Source organism: Rousettus aegyptiacus, unplaced genomic scaffold (assembly GCF_014176215.1).
Source record: "Rousettus aegyptiacus isolate mRouAeg1 unplaced genomic scaffold, mRouAeg1.p scaffold_m13_p_7, whole genome shotgun sequence".
In the NCBI taxonomy this organism is placed as follows: domain Eukaryota; kingdom Metazoa; phylum Chordata; class Mammalia; order Chiroptera; family Pteropodidae; genus Rousettus; species Rousettus aegyptiacus.
Window position 1 is genome coordinate 107,441,948 of NW_023416310.1, and position 12,418 is coordinate 107,454,365.

General features: G+C 35.3%; 1 protein-coding gene and 1 pseudogene across 4 annotated transcripts in view; both read right to left on the reverse strand.

The window, feature by feature from the left end:
* CNOT6 (CCR4-NOT transcription complex subunit 6) overlaps positions 1 to 12,418 on the reverse strand; it is a 68,395-nt gene that overhangs the window by 27,521 nt on the left and 28,456 nt on the right. The window lies entirely within an intron of this gene.
* LOC118606159 lies at positions 1,039 to 1,157 on the reverse strand (annotated as a pseudogene).

Genomic DNA, 12,418 nt, shown 5'->3' on the forward strand with positions numbered 1-12,418 from the left:
TTGGTTCACTGTTGAAAACTACCAAACATTTAAGGAAGAACTAGTATCAGTTCTACAAAAATTCATCCAGAAAACCGAAGACAAGAGGATACTTTCCAACTCCTTCTATGAGGCCAACATCATCCTGTTACCAAAACCAGGCAAAACTAATACAAGAAAACTACCAGTAAACATCCCTCATGAACACAAATACAAAATTTAACAAAATCTTAATAAATCAAATCCAACAATATAATATGGGGCTAAGATTTGTGCCAAGAAATTCAGCTTGTTGAACAATCAAAAAAACTTATTCAAAATTATTTTTTCTTAGAAAATCATCTGAATAAACACAGAAAAAGCATTTGACAAAATCGATACCCATTCTTGATTTAAAAAACTTCTTAGTAAGCTAAAAATAGAAGAGAATTTTCTTCATTTTTGAAAAAGGGTATCTACAAAAAGCTTAATGGTAAAGTAACGAATATTTAACCCCTAACATGAAAAACAAAGCAAAAATTTGCATTCTCATCACCCCCATTCGACATTATACCGGAAGTTCTAGCCAGTGCAATCAGGTAAAAAAAATTAAAAATTGGAAAGGCAGAAATTAAGCTATCTTTATTTGTAAATGGTACAATCATCCATGTAAAAATCCTATGAAATCTATAAAAATGCTAACAAGTGAGTTTATAGCAAAGCCATAGGGATAAATCGAAATATAAAAATATCTATCATATTTCTATATACTACTAGAAATTAAAATTTAAATATGGCAATATTTACAATACAATCAAAATTATGCAATACTTAGGGGTGAATTTGACCCCAAAAATGTGTAGACTTGTGTATTAAAAACTACAAAACGGTGCTGAGAGAAATAAAAGAAGTCCTAAACAAGTGAAGAGATCTGTCTCCACAGATCAGAAGATTCAATATTATTAAGATGTTAGACGCCCTCAAATTGGTTTGTTTATTTATAGGCGAGGCAGCCCTTGGTTGACCTCACAGATTGCAAGGACCTTGTCAGCTTACAATCCCTTATTTTTTTATTTTTTATGCCTACAGCACCTGGTCTTCCTAGGTAGTCTCCCATCCAAGTACTAACCAGGCCTGACTCTGCTTAGCTTCAAAGATCAGAAAGGATTGGGCTTGTTCAGAGTGGCATGGTCGTAGACCTCAAATTGGTTTAAAGTCAACACAATCCCAATCAAAATGTTAGGAAGTTTGAAACTGGAAAGATGACTCTAAAATTCATATGGAAATTGAAAAGACTTAGAAAAGCCAAGACAACTTTGGAAAAACAAAAACAAAAACAAAAAACAGAACAACTAACACAACCTGATTTCAAGACTTGTTATACAAAGCTCTTTCAAAACTCAATAAGAAAACAACCCAATTTTCAAAATGGGCAAAAGATTTGAACAGACACAGATGGCAAATAATCAACATAAAAAAATGATCAGCACCAGCAGTTATTAGGGAAATGCAAATTAAAACCACGATGAGGTAACACTATATAGCAGAAAAAAGGCTAAATTATAAAGCTTATCCTGCCAAGTGTTGGTAAGGGTATGGAATTTAAAAATACCTAGTAGGGACGTAAAATGAGACAACCTCTTTGCAAAATAGTTTGTCATTTTTTTAAAAAAAAGTTAATTGTATACCTACCATATGACCAATTCCATTCTTAGATGTCTGCCCCCCAAAAATAATTCAAATATACTCATCAAGTGAATGGATAAACAAATGCTGGCATATCGAAATAGTGGGCTAATATTCAGTAATAAAAAGAATGAACTACTGAAAACTAACAACACAGATGAATCAAAGTAGTAGACAAAAATAAAGAGTTCATACTGTATGACTTCATTTATTTAAAAAGTTTATAAAATGTAAACTAATCTATGGTTATAGAAAGAACAGTAGTTGCCCGAGAATGGTGTAGGGTGTGGAGAAATGAGGAAGGCAGGGAAGAAGGAATTACAAATTTGTGGAATGATGAGTATGTTCACTCTTGAATGTGGTGATGGTTTCAAAGATGTACACACAGTTCGAAATATATCACATTATTTACTTTATATATATGCCGATTATTACATGTCAACTATACATCAACAGAGATGTGCAATAAAATCTATCTTGATCTAAGGTGCCTTTCCTTACTGTATAACACTTACAGTAGAATCTGCAGCATAGACTATTTGTAAAACAAATTTTATTTACTTAATTTTCAGTTCACAAAAATGAAAGATAGCTAATATTCAGTGTGAATAAAACACTTAAAATATAAAATATAACAAACTGTTTAGTGAGTGCCTATCATGTTTTGCATGTGTTCCAGCCCTCTACACTCAAGATATTGCTTAAGAAGAAGTAAAGGGGCTTGAGAAATGCATTTTTATACTTCGATTTAATAGGAAGGACATAAAATTCTCAAAAAAGAAGGTAGCCAGAAAGGAAAACAGAAAGTCTGTGGAGAAGGAAAAAGAATCAAGTATAAGTAATGTATAAATAAATCAATCATACGAGGGTCGGAGGAAGGGGAGAACTCAGATCTGTACCATACACTGAAAAGAAAAATTCTGTAATAAATTTCTAAACATAAATCTATCTTAGAATCAAAAACTGAAAATACTGTCAAGTTTAATTCATTAAAATGTAAAACCTGTATATAATAGAGATGCCAACATGCATGGCAGCCAGAGATAACATCTGTTAATTCAGTCAACTTTCAGGAACCAGTATGCTGGTGTGGGGACAGAATGAGAAATAAAACAAAGTCCCTACCCTCACTATTTTTTATGTGAGTTCTGTAATCAAGAAAAAAAAAAAAAGTAAAACAACCAACAACAGGACAATGAATGACAGATAAGAACAGGTAAATCACTCAAGAAAAAACAAAGGACCAGTCATAAAAAAAAAAAAGTTCCTTTCAGTAATGAAAGAAATGTAAATTTAAATATAAAATATTCATTTCTACCTAAGTGAAAAACAAAATAAGATTAATAACCAGTAATGACAAGGATAAGGGGGAAACACACACTGATTCATTATGGGAAAGATATGACTATATCTTGAAACCAATCCTGTAAGTTATAAAATCTTAAATTTAAATATCCTTTGCCTCATCATAATTCCACAATTAGTGATTTACCCTATAAAAATACTGTTCAAGTATGCAAAGATACTTGTTGGTAGTAGGAAAAAATTAGAAATAACACGAACGATCATTAATAACGCATACTTAAATCATGATTCATTCAATGATATTCTGCCACCATTAAACAGTATGCGGTCGTTATATTTACTGATATGGAAAAATGTTTACAACACAAGAAGTTGGACAATACTCCATTTTTGCAAAAAAAGCTAAAAGATCAAGTTACAGAAGTAACATACTGCGGATAAAGACAAATCTCTATTTATTGGTAGAACTATGCAATCCAAAACCCCAAGGTTCTCAATTTTCTGGAAGGTCCATGAACAAAAGAGAGATTCTGATGATATCTTTTTTATTTACCTCTCCATAAAATTATATATATTCATAAAACACTCCAAAATTTATATGCAATTTCAAGCAGTTTAGTGATTTGAGAAAACCTGGGATATCCTGACCTTGATTAAGAGCTCTGTTTTGATAAGTAACTTCATTCTAAAGTGCACAGAATCCTTCATTGCTAAATATTAGGAGACAGAAGGAATCTAATTAGTATTCCCTGAACTCGACTGTTACACTAAAGGGACTGGGTGAAATTAGTGTGCCTACAGAGAACTCAATATCACTAGCTCTGCACTTGCAGATTTAGAAAAAACAAGGAAGAAGGAATCTTGACTAAACCTCTAAAATTCTGACGTTTTAGAAGAAACAGAAATTAGTTGATTTTCATTATTCCTGGATTCTGTATCCATGAATTCCCCTACTCCCTCAAATTCATCTGTAACCCCAAACCAATTCTTGCAGCACCTTTAGTCATTCACACACACACAGAGAGTAGCAAAAAATTGTACTTGCCCAAAGCAATTCCAAGCTGGGGTCCAACAAGGAGACACTGTCTTCTTATTGCAGTTCTCACAAGGTAAACAAGTGTCTCTTTCACTATTTAGTGCCACAGTTGTTTTTGTGAGTGATTTCAACGTGTAAAATGGCCCCCACGCTCAGTGCTAAGTGCAAGGCTGTGATGTGCCTCATAGAGAAAATTCATGCTATAAATAAGTTTCCTTCAGATATGAGTTACACAGTGCTGTTGGCCATGAGTTCAATGTTAGTCAATGACATACATTAAATAGGGTGTCTTTAACAGAAACACACATGAAACAAGCTTATGAACTGATTAGTTGATAAAAATGTTGACTATGGGAACAAAAACATTGTTAGGTTCATTAGAACCTAACCTGGTTGGTACCTTCTGTAGGAGCAATAATCCGGTATTTGCTAATGCCATGTCCAAGGTGACCATATAAAACAGAATGACTGTAAATAGCAAAAATCAACTGTAAACAGAAAAGGTAATTTGAATTTTCTCCACTCACAACTCCTGATGAAATTAGACTAGGGTTTTGGGCTCCTGTTAGCAAGTGAACTGCAATCTCACAAAAAGAAGCCTATGCTATAAGACCTGCACTGCAAACTGGATTAAGAAGAAGAAAACAAGACCAGATTAAATTACATGAAGGGCACTAAAGAGAACATTTGGCAGATTAAGTATAACCATGTTTAACTTAAAAATAGTAAAGGTGATGGGGAAGGAAACGTACTTAATGCACCAAAGCATGCGACTTAAATGTTAGTTTCACCCCACCCCCCCGCCCCATAAAGGAAAACAGGACTGCAAAGGGACACACCAATGAACTTTGGTGGGAAGGGAATTCACATTCTAATAGCAATGGAAGGACACAACTTGTTCAAATTAAACAACTAATTTAAGAGATTAGATCTGAAGGTAAAATTTAGTCTGGATCCAGAGACTAGAAGGCTAAGGCCAAATATTAGGAAAAGGACAAAAGGAGAAAGGTGAAAATATGTTCAAAATAGAATGGCCACTGCAGTGTAATGTAGAAGTCTGTGCTCCACCACCAAGTAGCTTCACCATTAAGTAACTTTTTGGACTTAGGAAAAGGTAATGTTTATTGCAAAGCTGAGTCACTAATATCTAAACCTTACACTTTTCTATAAAAACTTAAATTTATTTTTAAATGAACTTACTTATTAAGTAATTGAGGACTGTTTAAAAATACCACAATTCTATCACCCAGTATATGTGCTATTACATCACATTCATATGCATATAAAAAATGAATAGGAATCAAAATGGATTGTACTATACATGCTTCTTTAACAGAAAAAAATGAAAAAATGATGGAACTATAGAACTTCAAACTTTTCCATTTCCGCTATAACAGATTTTCTAAAACCCTTCTAAGGTTAAGAGATTCTAAAAAACATGAAGAGTTAGTCTTCATAGTTTTAACATCATGTTTCACTTTTAAACTTGACTCCTTACAAATAAAAGAGAAAGAGATCATCATTGTACACTTCCTGCCATCAACTCATTACATTACTTTTTCATTGTCAAAAGTTTACATCATCCCCAAGGAAGATATATAGATAGCCAATAAAAACACACAAAGATACTTAATTTTATGAACCATTAAGGAAATGCAAATCGAAACCACAATGAAATACTTCTTCAGACCCATTAAGATGGATAAGAAGTGGAGAAACTAGAACTCTTACATACTGCTGGTTAGAATGTAAAATGATGCAGAAACTTTGGAGAACAATCTGGCAGTTAGTTGGCAGGTTAAGCATTTACCATATGACCCAGTAATTCCACTCCTAACTATATACCTGAGAGAAATGAAAATTCCACACCAAAACTTGTACACAAATGTTCATAGCAGCAGCATTCTTTAAAGTCAAAAAGTGGAAACGACTTGTGATTTATAACAAGGAATATAGATTTGGTCTTCATCAGTTCCCAGCAGAGCTCCTAAAACCTTAGAATTTCTGAAGTGATGAAAGGAGTACAGGTATCTTTTGTTACTCATAGGATGCCCCTTTCAATACCAGAGTTTACATTAATGAAGTGACTTTTGGAAAGCGGCCAGAATGGGGGCTGGTTGCCAGGGAAAACAATCACGATTGGAGGGTTGGAATTTTCAGTTCCTTGACCCCCAACCTCCAAGGAGGGAAGAGGATCTGGAGGTTAAATCAATCACCACAGTTTGATCAATCATGTCTAATGATGGCTCCCTAACAATCCCTAAATTATGGGGTTCTCAGAGCTTCCAAGCTGATGAACACACGGAAGTGAAGGGTGGGTGGGGAGGTCTGCAAAGAGCAGAGAAGTTTCTTATCCCTTCTCCACATCTTGCCCTATGCAACTCTTCCATTTGGCTTTTCCTCAGTTTTTATAATTAATTGCTAATCTAATAGGTAAATTGTTTTCCTGAGTTCTGTGAACTGATCTAGCAAATTAAATCGAAACCAAGGACGGGGACATGGGAACCTCCAACTTATAGCCAGTCAGGTGCACAGATAACAACCTGGACTTGTGACTGGTTTTTGAAGTTGGGCAGAAGCACTCTTGTGGCACTGAACCCTTAACTTGTGGGACCTAACACTATCTCCAGGTAGGTGGCGTTAGAATTAAATCAAATCACAGGACACCCAGCTGGTGTCACAAGTGAAGTAGAGTACTGACAGTAGAGGGGACACACAGGAGTGTTTTTCCATAACACAAACCAAAAGTCAACCACTTAATGAACAAATAAAATGTTTAAAAAGATACAACAGACCCCAAAATGAAGTCAATTGTGCTAGGCCCATCAGCAAACTAAGATTCAACGCTTAACCTAGTTTAGCGTCCCAGGAATGTATCCTTTAACAGGTCAACATGGAATTACCTGGTCAGAAATAGTGAGGTCAACCACCACATAGACCCTTTCCATTCTCCTCGCTGTGACCTTGCCTAAAACAGTGCATTCTTTGCTAACAATTTCCTTTTTCCAACTCCTTTTCTTTCCACCTTTAAAAACCTTTCCTTGTCTACAGCTTGGTGGAGCTCCTTTCTATTTGCTAGATGGGATGCTGCCCAATTCCTGAATCATACAAGAAAGTCAGTTTGATCTTTAAATTTACTTGGCCGAATTTCTGTTATTTACCAAATGTGATATCCACACAAAGCCATTAAAAAGAAGGAAGCACTGACACAGGCTACAACACAGATGAATCTTGGAAAGATTATGCTAAGCGAAAGAGGGCAGTCACAAAGACCACATATTGTGATGATTCCATGCATACAAAATGTTCAGAATAGGCAAAACTATCTATCTATGTAGAAAGTAAATTACTGGCTACCAAGAGCTGGGGGTCGGGAGGGATAGGGGGTGACTGCTGATAATATAGGGCTTCTTTTGAGGGATGAAGATGTTTTCAAGCAACTATGTTGATGGCTGCATAACTCCGTGAACACAGTAAGACCTCTGAACTGTCATCTTTAATTAGTGAACTGTATGGCATGTAAATTATACCTCAAAACTGTTACATAAAAAATAAGTTTATAGTGTAACAACAAAATTAACATACAGAAAATAATATTTTGCATATATACAATAACCAGGTGAAAGGAAAATAGAAGACCTAGAAATAAATCTAATAAGTATATTAAACTTAAGGTATGTAAAGAATAAATGTAAAGATAAATCATCCTAGTTTATAAAATAACATGATAATGATAAAAATGTCAAGACTAGACAAGCTGATTGTGAATTTCATTATTTAAAAGAAAAACCAGCCAAGTATCATCTGTCAAAATTTCAAATGTGTATACCCTTTGATCTACAGATAATATTATCAGAGATGCAAAATAACCTATAAGGTTATTCAGTGCAGTACTGTTTTAGACTGACCATCGATACAGTACCACTTAATTACAGTAAACGTGCGATTGAAATATTTTGGAGTTTAAATAAAAAGTACAGGAGAGCTATCAATATACTTATTTAGAAATCTCTCTAAAATACAATGTTCATTAAAAATAAATCACATCTTTTGAATTAAAAATAAGGTGTGGAGTAGACTCTATATTTTATTTGTATACGTGTGGCACTCCAGAGGGATGCCAAAGCAGCTGTGTGTGAATGAATGGTATGTGCGCGGGCATGCTGGGAGCTGTAAAGGGGGAATGAAAGAGAGGCTTCCGCTATCTACTTTTTTATATTTTCACATGCCTCTCTTTCTTAAATGTCCTTAACTCCATTTTCCCCTGACTAATAATATTAACTAGGTAGTTGGCTATTCTAGGATATACTCCCTGATCCTACCAAACTGGTTAAGATAGTCTTAAAGAAAACAGTTCATTCAACCTTTCTGCTCTGTATTTATCATGGTTTTTATAGTATCCTCTTACAGTCTGTTAGATTCCCAAAATCTTACATCTAATCATCTACCACATCACAAGTTTCAAAATAAATGAATGAATGATTTAAATGCTTTCCAATGAGTAAGTAATGGCCTCGGAAGTACCATTCAGTATCTGCTGCCTCCACCCGGGCTTCCCTCCTTTCCTTTTTACCTGTTCTCAACTCTGAACTCCCACAAAACAAATACCAGGGTCATCCAGAGGGTGTGCAGCTGCAGAAGTTGATGACATAATTAAAATCACTTGACTCTGGAGTTACAATTATGATTATCAATGAGCTAAATATCAGTCTCAAAACACACACACACACACACACGAATTTGATCCAGAATTTGAGAGACATGGTCCATCACTCTCTTTGGAAAAATAGTCTGAATAGAGTTTCCTTTCACACTAAACTCAAGCCTTCAAAATGTTGGAAAATGTCACAAAGTAGAAAAGACTATAGCCAAGGTACCTAACCCAGAAATCATTTAATGACTTCCAGAGAGTACAGAGCCATGCCCCTATTGCATGGAAAGTTCCTGAGTGTAGCTCTGGTTAGTGCATTTCTCTCTGCCCTCCACTGCCTCTCCAAGGGCCTGGAACAAGCAGTTATCTGGGCTACAGATGTTCCTCAAAAGCAGGCAACCACTGTGCTGCCCCAAACAATGGAAAACAAGAACAAGAGGAACATGAGATTTGTTATCTGCAGATTCTTTAGGCAGAATTTTAAAATTTGTACACACATGGACTTCAGGTTCCTGTAACAATAGAGAAATTGTTGTTGACCAATTAATTATCCCACTGGAGGAAAAAAATAACAGATAAAAATAGGGGGAAAACTCTACAAAATGAGTGTGAAATGAGAGCTACGAAATTAGGAAAGACATGAGACACAAAGAACTTCGAAAGAAGGGAAGCAAAGAGGGGGTAATAAGGGGGTAATAAGCAGGACACATCTCACCACACCATCTCTGGAAGAAAACGCAGAATCATTAGCAGAAAGGTAGTAGATAAGGTAAAAACTGGAACTCAGAGGCTGAGGTGTTAAGCATGACTTCAAGCCCTCGTCCACACAACCGGGAAGACACAATGGGAATTCAGGGGCCACCAAGATAACCTGGTTAAACCACCAAGATTCCATTTGGGATCTACAAACAGACTAGAGGTGACGCTGCAGTAAGCCAACCCTCTCAACCACTGAACACCAGGTTTAAGTGAGATGAATCCCTGATGAGATCAAAGTCACCCACTCCTACTGCAAAGGCCTGGCAAACACAAAAGCAAATTCACACTTAAGGAAGGGAACACCATCTCAACCATCAACTTATTCTACTGTTTCATATATAATTTCCAGCATTCAATAAAAATCCCAAAGAACTGAAAACCAGAGAAAAAGAGAAACAACAGAATGGAAACTCCAGAAGACTGAGATAGTGGAGTTACCAGAGACAACCTTCAAAAAAAAACTATGACAGACTTACACTTTCAACAAGACAGAGTAACATGGACTGAATTTACCTTCCCACCCTAAAAACCAAAAACAAACAAACAAACAAACAAAAACAAATAAATACATGAAAAGAATATCAGACACTGAACAGCAGGCAGCACAGGATAGTGATCATTGATAGATTGGAAACAAAGAACTGGGGGTCAGGGATGCCAACACCCTTCCCCAACCCCAGGACAGTTGAAAATCACATATAACTCTTGACTCCCCAGAAAACTTAAGTTGCCCCTTGGCATCCATGGTGGATTGGTTCCAGGACTACTGCAGACACCAAAATCCATGGATGCTCAAGTCCACTATACAAAATGGCATAGATCCGTGCACACAGTCAGCCTTATACATGCACAGACTCCCAACTTTGAGTCAAAAACAGTACAGGTATTTATTTTTAAAAATCTGTATATAAATGGACATGTGCAATTCAACCCTGTGTTAAGAGTCAACTGTAAATCACATGACAGCATATTTAAACTCAATCATATCAATAACAGCATTAAATGTAAATGTATCTAAAGGAACTGAAGATAGAGAAACCAATCCGTATCCACTGAAAAGCACCAATTTGAGAACATCACTGCAACTGGAAGGAGTTTAGAGCAATTCAGTTAACAACTGCCAAGTGTCCACAGTAAGTCTGAAAAAAGTCTGGGCCCCAGGAACTCTATAAACTGACCAGCCATGGCTCCATACTGAGAATAAAAACTCCAAAAATGGAATTAAATTTGAATAGAACAGGAATAAAAGAGATGGGGAAAAAAAATAAAAGGTGCAGATAAAAATGAGAAGGGAATAGAACCAGAAAGTCTCCCACTCTGCAAAAACGGAAGAGGGAGCTCTAAAGTTATTTATTTATTTATTTAAATTTTGTTTGTTTGTTTGGGGATGGGGGGGTCTCTGAATTTAGAAAAACTTTCCTGATCACACCTTCTAAAAGTTCAGAAAACCTAAATTAAAAAAAAAATCAATAGATGTTATAAGGTCGAATTCTATAGAAGTTATCAAATTTTAAGAAGTTATTATAAGAAAAAAAGAGTATAAGGACCAGAATAACTGTCTACAGACAACAAAAGCATATCACAAACATGCCCGCAAAACTATTATAAACAATTTCAAAATAAGCTAAAAGGTATTAAGAAAATGATAAAAGCACTGAAAGAACATAAGATTCAGAAAAAGTCAGTAAGCTATATAGAATTTCATAATAACCACAAAAGAATGCTTTTAGAAAGTTGGAATATATTTTTAAAAATCACAAATAAATGAAGCAATAAAAAAATTCAAAATTAATCACTTTCTTGTAAACCAGCAATTAGAAGCTGGAATCTGATATTAAAAATAAAGTATCATTAGCACCCCATAAATGAAATACTGAGGTCCAACAAATATACACATGATCTATGTTAGGAAAACTGTAAAACTCTGATGAAAGAAATCAAAGAACTAAGTAAATGGAGAAATATTCTATGTTCATGGATAGGAAGACTCAATATTGTCAATATGTCTGTCAGTTCTTCTCAACTTGATCTATAGATTCGATGCCATCTAAGCTAAAAAAGGAAGCAAAAGACACAAAATAGCCAACACAAAATTGAAGAATAAAGCTGGAGGACTGACACTATGTGACTTCAAGACTTCCCATAAAGCTTCAGTAATCAGAGTAGTGTATTGGTGAAAGAATAGACAAATATCAATGGAACACAGAGTCCAGAAATAGACCCACATGTCAACTGATCTTTGAAAAAGTGCAAAGGCAAGAAAATGGAGAGTCTTTTTAACAAATCGTGCTGGAATAACGACGTCCACGAACAAAAAAGAAAAGAAGGTCTAGATACTTTACACTCTTCATAAAAAATAACTTAAAGTGGATCATAGACCTAAATGTAAAACATAAAACCATAAAACTCCTAGAAGATAACAGGAGGAAAATCTACATGATTTGGGTTTGCAATGACTTTTTAGATAAAACACCAAAAGCACAATCCATGAAAAAAATAAGCTGGACTTTATTAAAATTAATTATTTCTGTTCTCTGTGAAAGATGCTGTTAAGATAATAAGAGGAAAAGCCACAGACTGGGAGAAAACATTTGCAAAGACATGTCTGATGAAGAAGGACTGTTATCCAACATATATAAAGAACTCTTAAAATTCAACAAGAAATCAAAAAACCCAATTAAAAAATGGGCAAAAGACCGGAACAGACTCCTCATCAAAAAAGATATGCAGATAGTAAATAAGCACATGGAAAGATACTCTTAATCATGTCATCTGGAAAATTAAAATTAAAATAATACCAAGATACTGCTACACACATCTATCAGAACGGCCAAAATCCAGAACGCTGATACCACCAAATGCTGGAAAGGATGAGGAGCAACAGCAAGTCTCATCCATTGCTGAGGGAAGTGCAAAATTTGGAAGAGGCATGGCAGTTTCTCACAAAACTAAGCATAGCCTTACCATGTGGTCCAGCCACCACGGTCCTTGGCATTTACCCAAAGGAGGTGAAAACTTACATC